The 13629-nt window shown below is 38.1% G+C and overlaps 1 pseudogene; it reads left to right on the forward strand.

The window, feature by feature from the left end:
• Positions 1-5074: 5074 nt before the first annotated feature.
• LOC100618569 (putative high mobility group protein B1-like 1) lies at positions 5075-5771 on the forward strand (annotated as a pseudogene).
• The last annotated feature ends 7858 nt before the right edge of the window (positions 5772-13629 follow it).

Genomic DNA, 13629 nt, shown 5'->3' on the forward strand with positions numbered 1-13629 from the left:
TTCATCAAGGGTATGTTAAATCCAGGGAAAACAATCACAAACAGAAGGAAAGGCATTCTTTGTTCTCAAAGAGTTTATATCCTAAGAGTGGAAGACAATTCTTAAAAGGAAACTTAAAAAGATGAAGAAAGAGAAAGTACCCATGTGATAGCATAGTAGAGAAAGTTCAGAGATTCAGGAGTAGAACCAAGAGAAGTATAAAGATGTGGCTGGCCTGAATTCCTTCATCAATAAGTTCTGGAAAGAAGTAGGAACCAGGAAAATTCTGAAGGGGTAGAGTATATTTCTAGTGAGAGAATTCTAAGAGTAGAGAGAACTTCCAGCATAAGGTGGCTTCTGTGGCATGGTAGAAGAATTCCAGAAAATTGGGTATAAAGCCTGGAGAAGAACAATAGCATGACTGACCTGAATTTTTTCCTTCACATGGAATTTAAGATGCAGATAGAGATGTCCAGTAAGTAACAGAGTACGAAAATTTAGGGAAGAAATTATGGTTCAGTTTGTAGAATTGGGAGCTGCTAAATCCATGGCTGGTGCTGAGATCACCAAGAGAAACAAAGATCATTTAGCATAGAATCTTGGAGGACACACCCAAGTTTAGGAGGGAGGATATTGAAGAAGAACCAGCCAAGAAGACTGAGGACTAGCATCACATGCTGGAAGGACTTTTGGACCTTGAGAGTGTAGGACTTGACTAGATAGTTTTTCATAGTACATGATAATGAGAACTGATATTCATATTAGAACCTTAGGATTCTTATTCAATTCAAGTCAAATGAAACCACACATATTCAGGGGCTTTGAATTGTACAAATAGCTTCTATTTATATAGTACTAAGAGTTGAGTTAGCTGGACCAGTTCAGAAGGGCATATTCAGACCTTAGCTGACTCACACCAGTCTATTCTCTTCAATTTAGCACTTTGGATGCACATGTAATTCTCACTCCTCTAGAGGTGTGAGAAACGGAAAAGGGAAAGAGAGAAGACAATAAAAGAGGGAGAGTGCATATAGTACAAATCATATAGTGGGGGTTTTCCTCCATTTGAGAGACTTGTAGAAAATATTCCCTCCACCCCTATGTATTGAGTGCCCATTGCATTTACAATTTCAAGTAACAACCAAATTATACATGAACAGATGCATAATGAAGAAAGCAGAACCAAAAGAACATTCTTCTTGAACAACTGTGAATGACCTAGTAATTCTCAGCAATATGGTAATTCAAGACAATATGCTAAAAATGCCATATCTCCTTTTGAGAAAGAACTGGAGTCTGAATATGAATACTGAAACATACCATATTTAATTTTCTTTCTTCTTTATCTTTCCATTTGAAATCTCTTTGACAAAATAATATGGGAAAATATTATACATGATTACACATGTAAAATCTAAATCAGATTGTTTGCTGTCTCAGGAAGGTGGGAGGGCAGAGAGGATTTAAGGGGGGTATCAGTAGAAGGGAGAGAATTTGGAAATCAAGACTTAAAAATGTTAAAATGGTTTTACATATAATAGAGGAAAAAATAAAATATTATGTTAAAAAATAACAATGAAGTCAGCTAACAGTATATATGCTATTCAAAATTCCCTTTCAGTAAGAAGTGCTTTTTTCTCTCTTTAAAAGCAAAAGGAAGACGACTCTCTTAAGATTGGGATTGGGGAGAAATCCTGTGGGTTTCATACTTTTAGAGTCTAGTTATGGTGAGAGCAGTTTGGGAAAACTCTAAGTTGGAAACTAGATAGGAGGAGCAGTCCTTCCATCTGGCAATTTCTTTTTCTTTTTGTTCATTGTGAATGACAAACATATATAAAAAGATTTCTAAGAAATAGCCATCATGGAGTTTTAGCCAACCAAATGAACCAACCAACCAACTAACCAATCAAATAGTCACAAAGAAACGACTCTGGTAGAATGAGAAAGCTTGGGCAGAGGCAGATGACACTTTAGGGAACTCATAGTCAGCTACTAGAGGAAACTAATATGCCTGTTGGTGCTAAATAGTTTTGAAGTCTCTGGGAGTCTGTGGATGAGACCTGAGGAGGATCAAACTACTGTAATCCTTCTATCTGCTTCTGGGCTTCATTACTTCAGGGTTAGCTGCATGAAATTTCAGCTCTAGTTAACTAGGGGACAGTAAGAGCCTTTCTCTGGTAGTCATAGCTATCACAACCAGGCAACAAAATTCAGGTAGAATGCCTCCAGGTAAGATTATTTTTCTTTTTAATGTCTCTGTATGGGCAGAGATCATTGCCTTCTGACCCAGACAACTATGATTGGTAAGAGTTAAAATATTCCCAAGCTCCTCTCTGTAGATAAATTTGAGCCAAACCAAAAAGTAATCTAAGGAGGCAAGAATACTATTCTCCTCAAACTTAGGCTATATCCTATATAGGGTATAGCCTATATAATAAAAATTATATTTAATCTTTATTACATGTCAGCAGCAAAACTTGATGATTTGATGATATAATATGACCATTAAATTTGTGGCAGGGAGACCTTCTTCTAGTGAGAATCTGGTTGAAAGACTGAACTGTCAATCTAGTTTACAGGAGTAAGTAACAGAAGATAATTAAGATCATGGGTTGTAGAAGACAGTTATAGTAAGGGAAGTTTATATCAGAAGTAGCTGAAGCTCTATAGTATTAAAAAGGATTTTTATAGGCAGAGGTTCTGGGTTCAAATTTTGATTAGGCACTGTCTGTCACTTATGTGAAACTAGATATTTTGCCTGTCTTAGCCAGTAAGGTCTGTTCCAGGGCAGCTAAAAGGCATAATGGACAAAATGCTAGACCTGGAGTCAGGAAGACATGAGTTCAAATCTGGCCTCAGATACTAGCTATGTAGCTATGTGATCCTGGGCAAATCACCTAACCTTGTTTGTCTAAGTTTCCTCATCTATAAAATGAGGAGAAACAGGAAATGGCAAACCACTCCAGTATCTTTGCTAAGAAAATCACAGTGGGGTCATGTTGAGTTGGATGTGACTGAAAGAATTAAACAAAAAAATAGATCCTTTCCAGCTATACATATATGATTGGGTAACACTACAGTGTGGATTTGGGTCCTAACTATCACCTCCTTGCTGTGTAATCTTGAGCAAGTTTCTTAGCCTCTTTAGGTTTCAAATTTCCTCCTCTGCAAAATGTGGGAGTTGAACTAAAATAAATCATGGCATACTAATGCCATAGAATAATATCATGCTTTAAAGAATGATAACTGAGGAATTCCAAGAGATATGAGAAAACTTGTATGAAACAATTTCAAAGCCAAGTAAGCAGAACCAGGGAAACAACATGCACAGTGATTACAACAATATGAGGGAAAAGATCAATAAAATAATCTGAAAGCTTTGTACTTATTTTAGAGAGTTATGCAGCAGTCTCTCTGAGTGTCTGGAGTCCACTCTGTCTAGGTGTGACAATTTAATTGAATAATGGAGTGAGAAGCACTATGTGTTCAGTCCTATGTGTGTAAGCAACACATAGTGTTCTGCCATGGCACAAGGTTGGCTTATTTTATGGGTTCAGTGAATACATGCTTTCCTGGTAAAGCCTCCCGGCCAGCGAGAAGCTTTATGGTAGGAAAATAGAAAAGGGATAGAAGTTTGCGAATCCCGCGAAGGGCGTGAAAGAGCCGACCTTTGAGATATGAGTAATGAGTCAGTAATCAATTATTAATATTCAGGAGCCACAGCCATGCTCTGACCACTGGATGTTACTTTTAAGGCTATTCCCATCCAGTGATCCCAATTCAACACTGCACTGGTCAGAGGATAATACTAGCTCAGTAGAGAGAGAGATTAGAGACTGAAAGAGTTAGACAATGCTAGGTATTAGCATTGGAAAAGAGAGAGACAGAGAGAGAGACCTGACCGAAGGGCCAGGCCTCAGGATAGAAAAAGAGGAGAGAGAAAGGGGAGAAGTTGGTCTGTAGGGCAAACCTGTTGATGTCCTCGAAGTGGGAGGAGCTGGCTGTGTCCCTTTCTTTTATTCTCTTTGATATGCAAATGAACTTAATACATATTGATAAGTTACATGATGCCTCAATACATATAGATGAGTTACAATGTGTATTGCCATTGGATAATTGCAAATTATGACAAGGTGAAGGTGGGGTTATTATCCTCAGGTGAGTGAGACAAAGGGAAGCAAGGTTTCACACCCTAACTTCAGCCACATTGGGAATAGAGTTCATTGCTATGCGCAGAATGGCCATGTGCTCACTCACAATCCTTGTCTCTCCACAATACCTATGGGCTGGACTGCTACACCTGGCACACAAACAATTTTCTACATACATGTTTCCATAGAAGTTAACAACAGATGTGAAACCTAAGGAAACCTAAGTCAATGAAGCATTGTTGCTATGACAGAGATGGAGAAAAATGACACAAGTAGGGTGATTTGGAGGTTAGTCCCTCTTGATCTAAGGAGAATTGTTACTTTTGGTCAGTTTTCACAATCAATCACAATTACTTAGGAGATAGGTAGCAAAACATTTTGTAACTAGGTACAGGGTCAGAGGAAAATTTAATGACAGACCAGAATTGGGGTTTTCCTCAGTTTGCAAGTTCTATTTTTCTTGTGTTCCTTTGAAGCACCTGGCAATGTTCTCTGTCACCTGGTCTCTGTCTGTAGTAGAGTGTGTCTTGAAGGTGATTAATGTTCTTGGCTTGCCTGGTTTGTAATGGGAGTGAATATAACTCTGTGGAGAGGGAAAGGAGGGGACAATGGGTAGTGATCTTTAGGTTTTAATTCTGTGAATGTAATCTTTTAGGGTAATAATCTGGGGGATTAAAGTGGGATATGTTTATTCTGCCTTGCAGCCCCCATTTCCCAAACTGTGAGTTTGTAAGTGAGTGGGGGTTTGCCAGTTCCCCAGAACTTATAGTGACCAGTCTTCACCATGAAGAGGAGATGATAGAATGGAGAGAGTGAGGAGGCTGTGTCTGGCTTGCACTCTCACAGCCATTGCGGTACCCTGAGCTCCATAGAGACAGCACAGGGGTAAGTAGAGCTGGATGGGCACTGGGCTACTCTGTGTGGTGCTGAGGAAAATAATAAAAATGGGCAAAGGTGATCCTAAGAAGCCAAGAGGGAGAATGTCTTTATATGCTTTCTTTGTGCAAACCTTCCAGGAGGAACACAAAAAGAAGCACTCATATGCCTCTGTGAACTTCTCAGAATTTTCTAAAAAAATGTTCAGAAAGGTGGAAGATAATGTCTGCTAAAGAGAAAGGAAAATTTGAGGACATGGCAAAAACTGATAAGGTTTGTTGTGAAAGAAAAATGAAAACTTGAATACCACCTAAAGGAGAAACAAAAAAGAAGTTAAAGGATCCCAATGCACCCAACAGGCGTCCTTCGGCATTTGTCTTATTCTGTTCTGAGTATCTTCTGAAAATCAGAGGGGAGCTTCCTGGTCTTTCTATTGGAGATGTGGCCAAAAAATTGGTAGAAATGTGGAATAATACTGCTGCAGATGACAAAAAACCTTGTGAAAAGTAGGCAGCTAAGGTGAAGAAAAAGTATGAAAAGGATATCGCTGAATACCAGGCTAAAGAAAAATCTGATATGGATATAAAGGGAGGAGATGTCAAAGCTGAAAAGAACAAGAAAAAGGAGGAGGAAGATGAGGAAGATGAAGAGGATGAGGAAGATAATGAAGAGGATGAGGAAGATGATGAAAAAGTTGTTTCTGGAACATTTTTTTTCCTTTTCTATAAAGCATTTAACCCCCCTGTACACAACTCACTCCTTTAAAAGAAAAAAAAATTGAAATGTAAGGCTGTGTAAGATTTGCTTTCAAACTGTACAGTGTCTTTTTTCATGTAGTTAACACACTACTGAATGTGTCTTTAGATAGCCCTGTCTTTTAGTGGTATTTTCAATAGTCACTAACCTTGCCTGGTACAGTACAGGTTCTTGTTGGTGCACAGCACAAATTAGTTATATATGGGGATGTAGTTCATTTTCATCTTCAGTTGTCTTTGACGCAGTATTTGAAATAATTGTTGTTCTGTTAGTTGAATACCATTATGTAATTGCAAAAAAATAGTTGAAGTTGTTTTGTTGACATTCTGAATGCTTCTAAGAAAATATAGTTTTTTATTTAAAAAAAGAAGAAATGATATAATCCACCTTCTTAAAAATTTTTTTAAACCCTTTACCTGCCATATATTGAATCAATTCTGAAAAGGGTTTATATAATAGTAATTATATTATAGTAAAGGCTAGGCAATTCAGGCTAAGTGATTTGCCCAGGGTCCTGAAGCTCAGAAGTATCTAGGGTCATATTTGAACCCCCCCCCCCCCCAGGTCTTGGCCTGGCTCTCTATCCTCTGAGCCACTTAGCTGCCTTTACCTTCTTCTTTTCATTGGAGATGTGAGAGACTGTGGTTGGGGAATGTTGCATTCACTGTAATTTGTGGTTGATACTTTGGTTGCTTTTCTTAACTTCTTCGTTATAAGGGAAAGTCTATGGGCAGAGGAAGAAGGGAGGAATCTAATTGGAAATGACCATAATATAAAAATGAAGGTGTCAATAAATCTTAAAAACCAAATAAAACAAATCTCTGTTGAGTACAATTATATCTCACATTTGAATATCACTTGGTGATTATGGCAGCATTTAATGCAGTTAGTTCTGTACCAGCAGGCAGTTTGCTTAGCAAATGTTTTATCTCCATCTGTTAGAGATTGGAAACTAAAATACAGGGACTTGTCCAAGGTCCCACAGCTATTTATGGAGTCAGTACTCAAATCCAGGTATTCTGACTTCAAATAATATTTTTCTACTCTGCCACAATATTTCTTAGGTTCATAGATTAAGAACTGGAAAAGACCTCAGAGGTCATCAAGCACAACCCTCTCCTTTTGAGATAAGAAAACTGGGGCCCAGAGAGACTTGGTAACTTGCCCAAGGCCACATGAATAGTGAGTGACAGATGAGCTCCAAACCCAAGTTCTCTGACCTTTTTCTCTGTTCCATACTAGCTCCCTCTGATTAAGTAATCAATTCTGTGTCCTTCATTGTTCTTTCTTGTTCTTAGCTTATTTCCCAGGTGATGGGCCAGATGAAGGGGGAATCAACAAGATGTCATCTCCTTCTGAAGGGACCTTTCAGCACCCTTCCCTGAGACCAGGAAAGAGGAGAGCTGTGCTTATGCATTGCTGTCAAAATTAATTCTGAATATATGTTCTTGTTTTAGTCATTATTTCTGTAACCCAGGTCTGCTGAGGGGGCCTCACTGGAGGAGCATAGGTGGTGTTGAGTGGAAGCTGACAGTACTGCCTGTGGCTGAGGTATGCTGGGTGCTATTGTAATAAGGAGATTTTTAGGGGGGAATCACACAAGTAAAATATATTAAAAAGGGGTTTATTAAACCAAGCAGGAATAAGGGGAGTCAGGGGGTGACTGATTTCTAACCACCCAGAGTTTAACATACTAAGGTTTCTAATCTAAGCTTAATCTCACTCACTAAAAGGTAAATAAAAGATAAAGTCCAAAAGGGGCCCAGATTCTCACAAACTCCAGAGTCCTTGGTAGGGTCAGACTGAAGAATCCAGATTAAGGGTTCTTACAAGATCCAGGAAGGGAGGAAGTTCACGCCCTACTCACATATGTCCACCAGTGTGAAAGGGAAACTCACACTCAACCTTTACTTGAGGATAATCCAAGTCAGGCAGCTTCAAAGATGATTTCTTCAGGGAGACTCCTTGACACAGAACCTCTCTGTCTGAATTCCAGCTTGAGAGAGAGAGTTGTCAGTACCCCTCAACTGTCTTAGAATCCTGACCCAGCCAGCTCTGTAGAATCTTGGTTTGAGGGCTGTCAATCGGCTTTTCAAACTTTCCTTGCTACACCATCACTACCTGCTTTGGACCAGATGCTTTCCAGGTTCTTGACCTGCTGTGGTTCTTAGCTTCCTGCCTTCAATCAGTATCATCAAGAACATGTAGTGCTATTTGGAGGAAAATCCATTCGTTCTTCCCCACAAATGCCCTACAGGGATGCAATGTTTCTTGTGGAAAAGGAAATAAGTTTCATGGCTAATTTATGTCAAGTTCAAAACTGGAAAGTGGAGAAAGGAATGAAGTAGTGAGAAAGGTATACATGCACAACCCTAGAGAACATTCATGGTTTCTTGCTGCTTTACTACTTTCAACAATTTACTTCAGATTCCACAGATAATCAACTATATACATAAGTGCTTCTTTCCCTTGCCCACCTCTTTCCCCATGACCCACTAATACACACACACACACACACACACACACACACACACACACACACACACCTTTTTGGAAGTTCCAATCTAGGTGGGAGCAATCCAAAATCATAACATTTAAGATTTGCTAAATGCCTTACAAATATCATCTTTGATTCTCACAATAATCCAGGGAAGAAGGCGCTATTATTTTTAGATTCAGAAACCGAGGCAGGCAATAATTTTTTGATGTGCTTGGAATGACACAGTAGGTGTTTGAAACAGGATATGAATTTGGGTATTCCTTCAAGCCCAGGATTTTTTAAGGGTCATAAATTCTTGAGTTTTCTTTTAAACCCTTACCTTCTGCCTTAGCATCAGTTCTTAGAAGAGGGGTGAAGACTAGGCATATAGAGTTAATTGACTTGCTCAGGGTTCCATGGATAGGAAGAATCTGAGGTCAAATTTGCACCCAGGTCCTTCTAATTCCAGGCCTGATACTCTATCCATTGTACTACCTAGCTTCCCAAACACTTCAATGTGATAGCATATATCCATCCACTTGCTTGCTGGGTGGACTTAGAAATATTTATTTAGTTCCCCCAAGTCTTGTTCTTATCAACTGTGATGGTACAGTGACCTTAAATTTTGGTGCCTATAAAATGCATTTGACATCTGAATGTTAGCACTTTGTTATGGCAGAAATACACAGTACCTTCCTTGGTGATGATGCTTTGACTCTGGAGTCCTGGCTCAACTCTTCTAGAGAGGTAGAGATTAGAATTAAAGACTCCTTCAAGTGAAAATGAATTTAGGAGTCATTTTATCCAACCCCCTCTCATTCATTGTTCCTAATTTTTCCCTCTGGGACTAAATAGAAGACATCTCCTGTATCATGTTGCCTTTGAAATTTCTCTTTTTGTTGTTCAGTCGTTTTGGTCATGTCAGTCTCTTCGTGACCCCATTTGGGATTTTCTTGGCAAAGATATTGGAGTGGTTTGCCATATTAGGATTTTCCAGTCTTCTCTTATCCTGACTAATTATCTCCAATTCCTTCATATGACATGGACTCGAGGCCCTTCCCCATCCTGTTTACCTTTGTTGTATCCTCTCTAGCTTATCAATTGCCACTCTAAAAAATGTTGTCCAGAATGGAACACAATAGGCTAAACGTGGTCTGCTTAGGAAAGAGTACAGCAGGATTATCGCCTCCTCATTCCTTGAAGCCATGCCCCTCCATGCAATCCAATGCCCCAGTTACTTCTTTGACTTACATTACATTGTTAATTCACATTGAACCTTTAGTCCACTAATACTCCTTGTAGCCAGAACTTTTTCTAGACCACCTATTGTTGACTATACTTCTTGCATCTTATATTTATGCAGGCAATTTCTTGAACCCAAATATAAGCCATGGAATTTATCTCAATTACATTTTATTTACTTTAGATTCAATGCTGGCTTGAAAGAGATGATTTCATAATAAGAAAAATAAGAGAAGACAAACCTCTTCTTATTGAGGAACAAAATACCTGGTCTTAATACCTAGTTGTACATAAAATAATAGTTTAGGCACTTTGAATGGGAAAATAATGGCTTTACTTGTGTTTCTGTATTCTTCGGTTCTCTTGACGTCTTTTATCCTAGGTGGTTGTTTCCACCCCCCCCCCCCCGACCCCGTAATTATAGTGATAAGCAACAATAGTTTATATTAGTTGCAACAGACTTGAGAATGAAAACTATATGATTCCTATTTATAACTATATAAACCTGCCTAGGATAATAGCTTTTTTGACCCTTATGATGACATTTGGATTTTAGTTCACTGTAACCTCCAGATCTTTTTCAGACAAAGCAGTGCCTAATCATGTTTAGTCAAAAGTAGGCATTGGTTAGGCTCTAAGCATTGGTTTCCTCATTTGCCAAAAAGGGACAAATAGTACTGGCCTTTTTTCTTTTACACGTTTAAAAAAATGAATCTGTCACTTGAGTAATTTCCCTCTGCAGTTAAGAAAATTTAAAAAGAAAGATCAAAGAAGCCTGAATGTGTGTTTCCTATTAGACTGGCAACGATGCTAAAAGAGGGAAATGACAGATATTGAAGGGACTTTGAGAAAGGAGGTATAGTAATATACTAGTTGGTAAAAGTGTGAATTGGATCTGTCACTCTGGAAAGCAATTTGGAACTATGCTTAAAAAGTTATCAATACCTATTCTTACAGAACCTAGCTTCGATCTGCTTCAATTCAGAGAGAATTTCTCAATTTCCTTTGAAGCTGTCCATTTTGTAGTCTCTTGTGACACAATAAATAATATTCTATTACCATCATATACCACAATTGGTTTAGCCATTCCCCAATAGGAGGTTAACTCTTTAGCTTCTAATTTTTGACTACTATGAAAAGAGTTGCTATATTTGTTGCTCATATAGATCCTTCCTTCCTTCTTTCCTTTCATCTCGTAGTGCTATAGTTGGGTCAAAGGGTTTGCACAGTTTGATAACTTTGAGGGCATATTTCCAAGTTGCTTTCTAGAAGGTTGGGCCAATTCACAACTCTCCTAACACTAATATACCTGTTTTCTCACAGTCCCTCCAATATGCCATTCTTTCTTTTATCATCCTTACCAGCTTGATATATGTGAAGTGGAACCTCGAAGTTGGTCTACTTTGTATTTCTCTAATCATTATTTAAATATTTTCCCTGCCTTCTTACTTTGCCCCCCTCTCTACCCTCCCCCTCCCAATCTTACCTTGGCTGAAAGTGAATTGGTCACACAGCATTTATTGCGATAATGTTGGTGTAATCTGCAAGGAAAAATAAGGCAAATGGACATGCAATGCCATTGCTAATCAGTTCAAAAGTTTTAACCTGCTCCACTTTTGGAACTTGGGCAGCCTTTTTTGGGCAGCCTGACGTCCCTCTACTTCCAGGGCCATGTCATAGTAGTGCCAGATTTAGTATGGACACTGGAGTGGCTTTAGCTCTACCAAACTCAGAACTCCCAAATTCAAGGAATCCACTAGGCTCATTCTTCCCCATTAACAGAGATTATAGGCATTTTCTACCAGGCTTGGCCAAGATGATGGCGTTATATCTCAAATTTCTCTCTGAAAACTGCCTTTTCATATCTTTTGGCCATTTATCTATTAGGGAATGGCTCTATAAGTAATTAAATAGCCACCTCTCACAGGGTTCCTATGAAAATCAAATAAGATAATAGATATGAACCATGTTGTGAACCTTTAAGTGCTATATAAATGTAAGCTATAACCATTCTATATGCCTAAAGTCATAGAATCTCAGTGTTTTAAGGGCCCTCATGGGTCATCTAGTATAGCTCTTCATACAACACATAAATCCCTCATGCAACAGCCAGTCCTTGCTGTGGTGTTGTAAGCACATTAATTCACATGACATTCCTTCTTTTTGCAGACATCTTTTATTGTTGGTGAGTCCTTCCAAATATTGAACTGAAAAAATACCTCCCTAAACTTTTTCCAATTCCTCCTGGGCCTTGTGTCTGGATTATGTCTATGATAAAACCATTTTTAAATCTGTTTGAAAACTTTGTGAGGGTTTATGGTAAGATTGTCAAAAAAATGAAAATGATAAAAACTATTTCCAAATGGCCTCTATCAGAAAGCATATTGTAAAATTTCTGGTTATGGCGGATCTCAACTAAACAGAAGCTAAAGTATATTGGAAAGAGTACCAGCCTTAGAGTAAAAATATTGAGCTCCAGACCCAACTCTGCTATTTAATAACCTTGTGTCTTTAGTCAAGTCTTTAGGCAGAGTATACTTCTCTGGTCCTCAGTTTTTTCTTTTCTGTCAAATGAAGGGGTTGGGTTTTCTAACCCATTGGAAGTTCAGCTCCTTTTGATATTAAATCCAGTGATCTTGTGTAGGTATAAGTCAGCTATATGAGGGAGTAAACAAAAGCGGTCATCTGAAAAATAAAAATAGGTGAGATAACTTTTGACTAGAAAGAGGCCATCATAACAATTTATATTATTAATGCCACACCAGAGGTACATTTAATTTTATCACGCTTTGCTTTATTGTGTTTTGCAGTTACTGTGTTTTTTACAAATTGAAGGTTTGTGGCAACTCTGAGTTCCCTATATCTATCAGTGCCATTTTCCAACAGCATGTACTCATATTGTGTTTCTTTTTCTTTTATTTTACTTTTTAAAAATTTTTTATTTATTTAGAACATTTTCCTATGGTTCCATGATTTATGATTTACCTCACCCCCTGCTTTTTCCTCCTCCCTCTCCCAGAGCTGACAAACAATTCTACTGGGTTATACATGTTTCATTGTTAAAAACCTATTTACATATTACTCATATTTGCAAGAGTGATCTTTTAAAGCCCAAACCGTAATCATATCCCCATTGAACCACATGATTGATCATATGTTTTTCTTCTGCATTTCTGTTTCCACAGTTCTTTCTCTGGATGTGGATAATGTTCTTTCTCACAAGTTCCCCTGGATTGTCCTGGGTCATTGCATTGATGCTAATAGAAAACTTCATTATATTCGATTGTGCCTCAGTGTCTCAGTCTCTGTGTACAATGGTCTCTTGGTTCTGCTTCTTTTGCTCTGCATCAATTCCTAGAGGTCTTTCTAGTACACGTGCAATTCCTCCAGTTCATCATTCTTTTCAGCACAATAATATTCCATCACCATCAGATACCATAACTTGTTCAGCCATTCCTCAATTGATGGACACTGCCTCATTTTCCATTTTTTTTTTGCCACTACAAAGAGCGTGGCTATGAATATTTTTGTACAAGTGTTTTTCCTTATTCTCTCTTTGGAGTATAAACTCAGCAGTGGCTTGGCTGGATCAAAGGGCAAGCATTCTTTCAAAGTCCTTTGGGCATAATTCCAAATTGCCTGCTAGAGTGGATGGATTAATTCATAACTCCACCAGCAATGCATTAACATCCCAATTTTGCCACATCCTCTCCAACATTTATCACTTTCCTTTGAGGCCATACTGGCCAATCTACTAGGTGTGAGGTGGTGTCTCAGCATTGTTTGATTTGTATTTCTCTAATCAGGAGGGATTTAGAACACTTTTTCATGTGAATATTGATAGTTTTGATTTCTTTACATGAGAACTGCATATTCATGTCCCTTGATCATTTGTCAATTAGGGAATGGCTTGATTTTTGTAGATTTGACTTGGTTCCTTACATATTTGGGAAATTAAACCTTTGTCAGAGAGTTTTATTATGAAAAGTTTTTTCTAGTTTGTTTGCTTTCCTTCTAATTTTGGTTGCATTGGTTTTGTTTGTATAAAACAATTTTTTTTAATTTGATGTGATCGGAACCGTTCATTTTATAATATATAATATTCTTTACCTCTTGCTTCACATTGTGTTTCTGTGACACATTTTG

Source organism: Monodelphis domestica, chromosome 3 (assembly GCF_027887165.1).
Source record: "Monodelphis domestica isolate mMonDom1 chromosome 3, mMonDom1.pri, whole genome shotgun sequence".
In the NCBI taxonomy this organism is placed as follows: Eukaryota; Metazoa; Chordata; class Mammalia; order Didelphimorphia; family Didelphidae; genus Monodelphis; species Monodelphis domestica.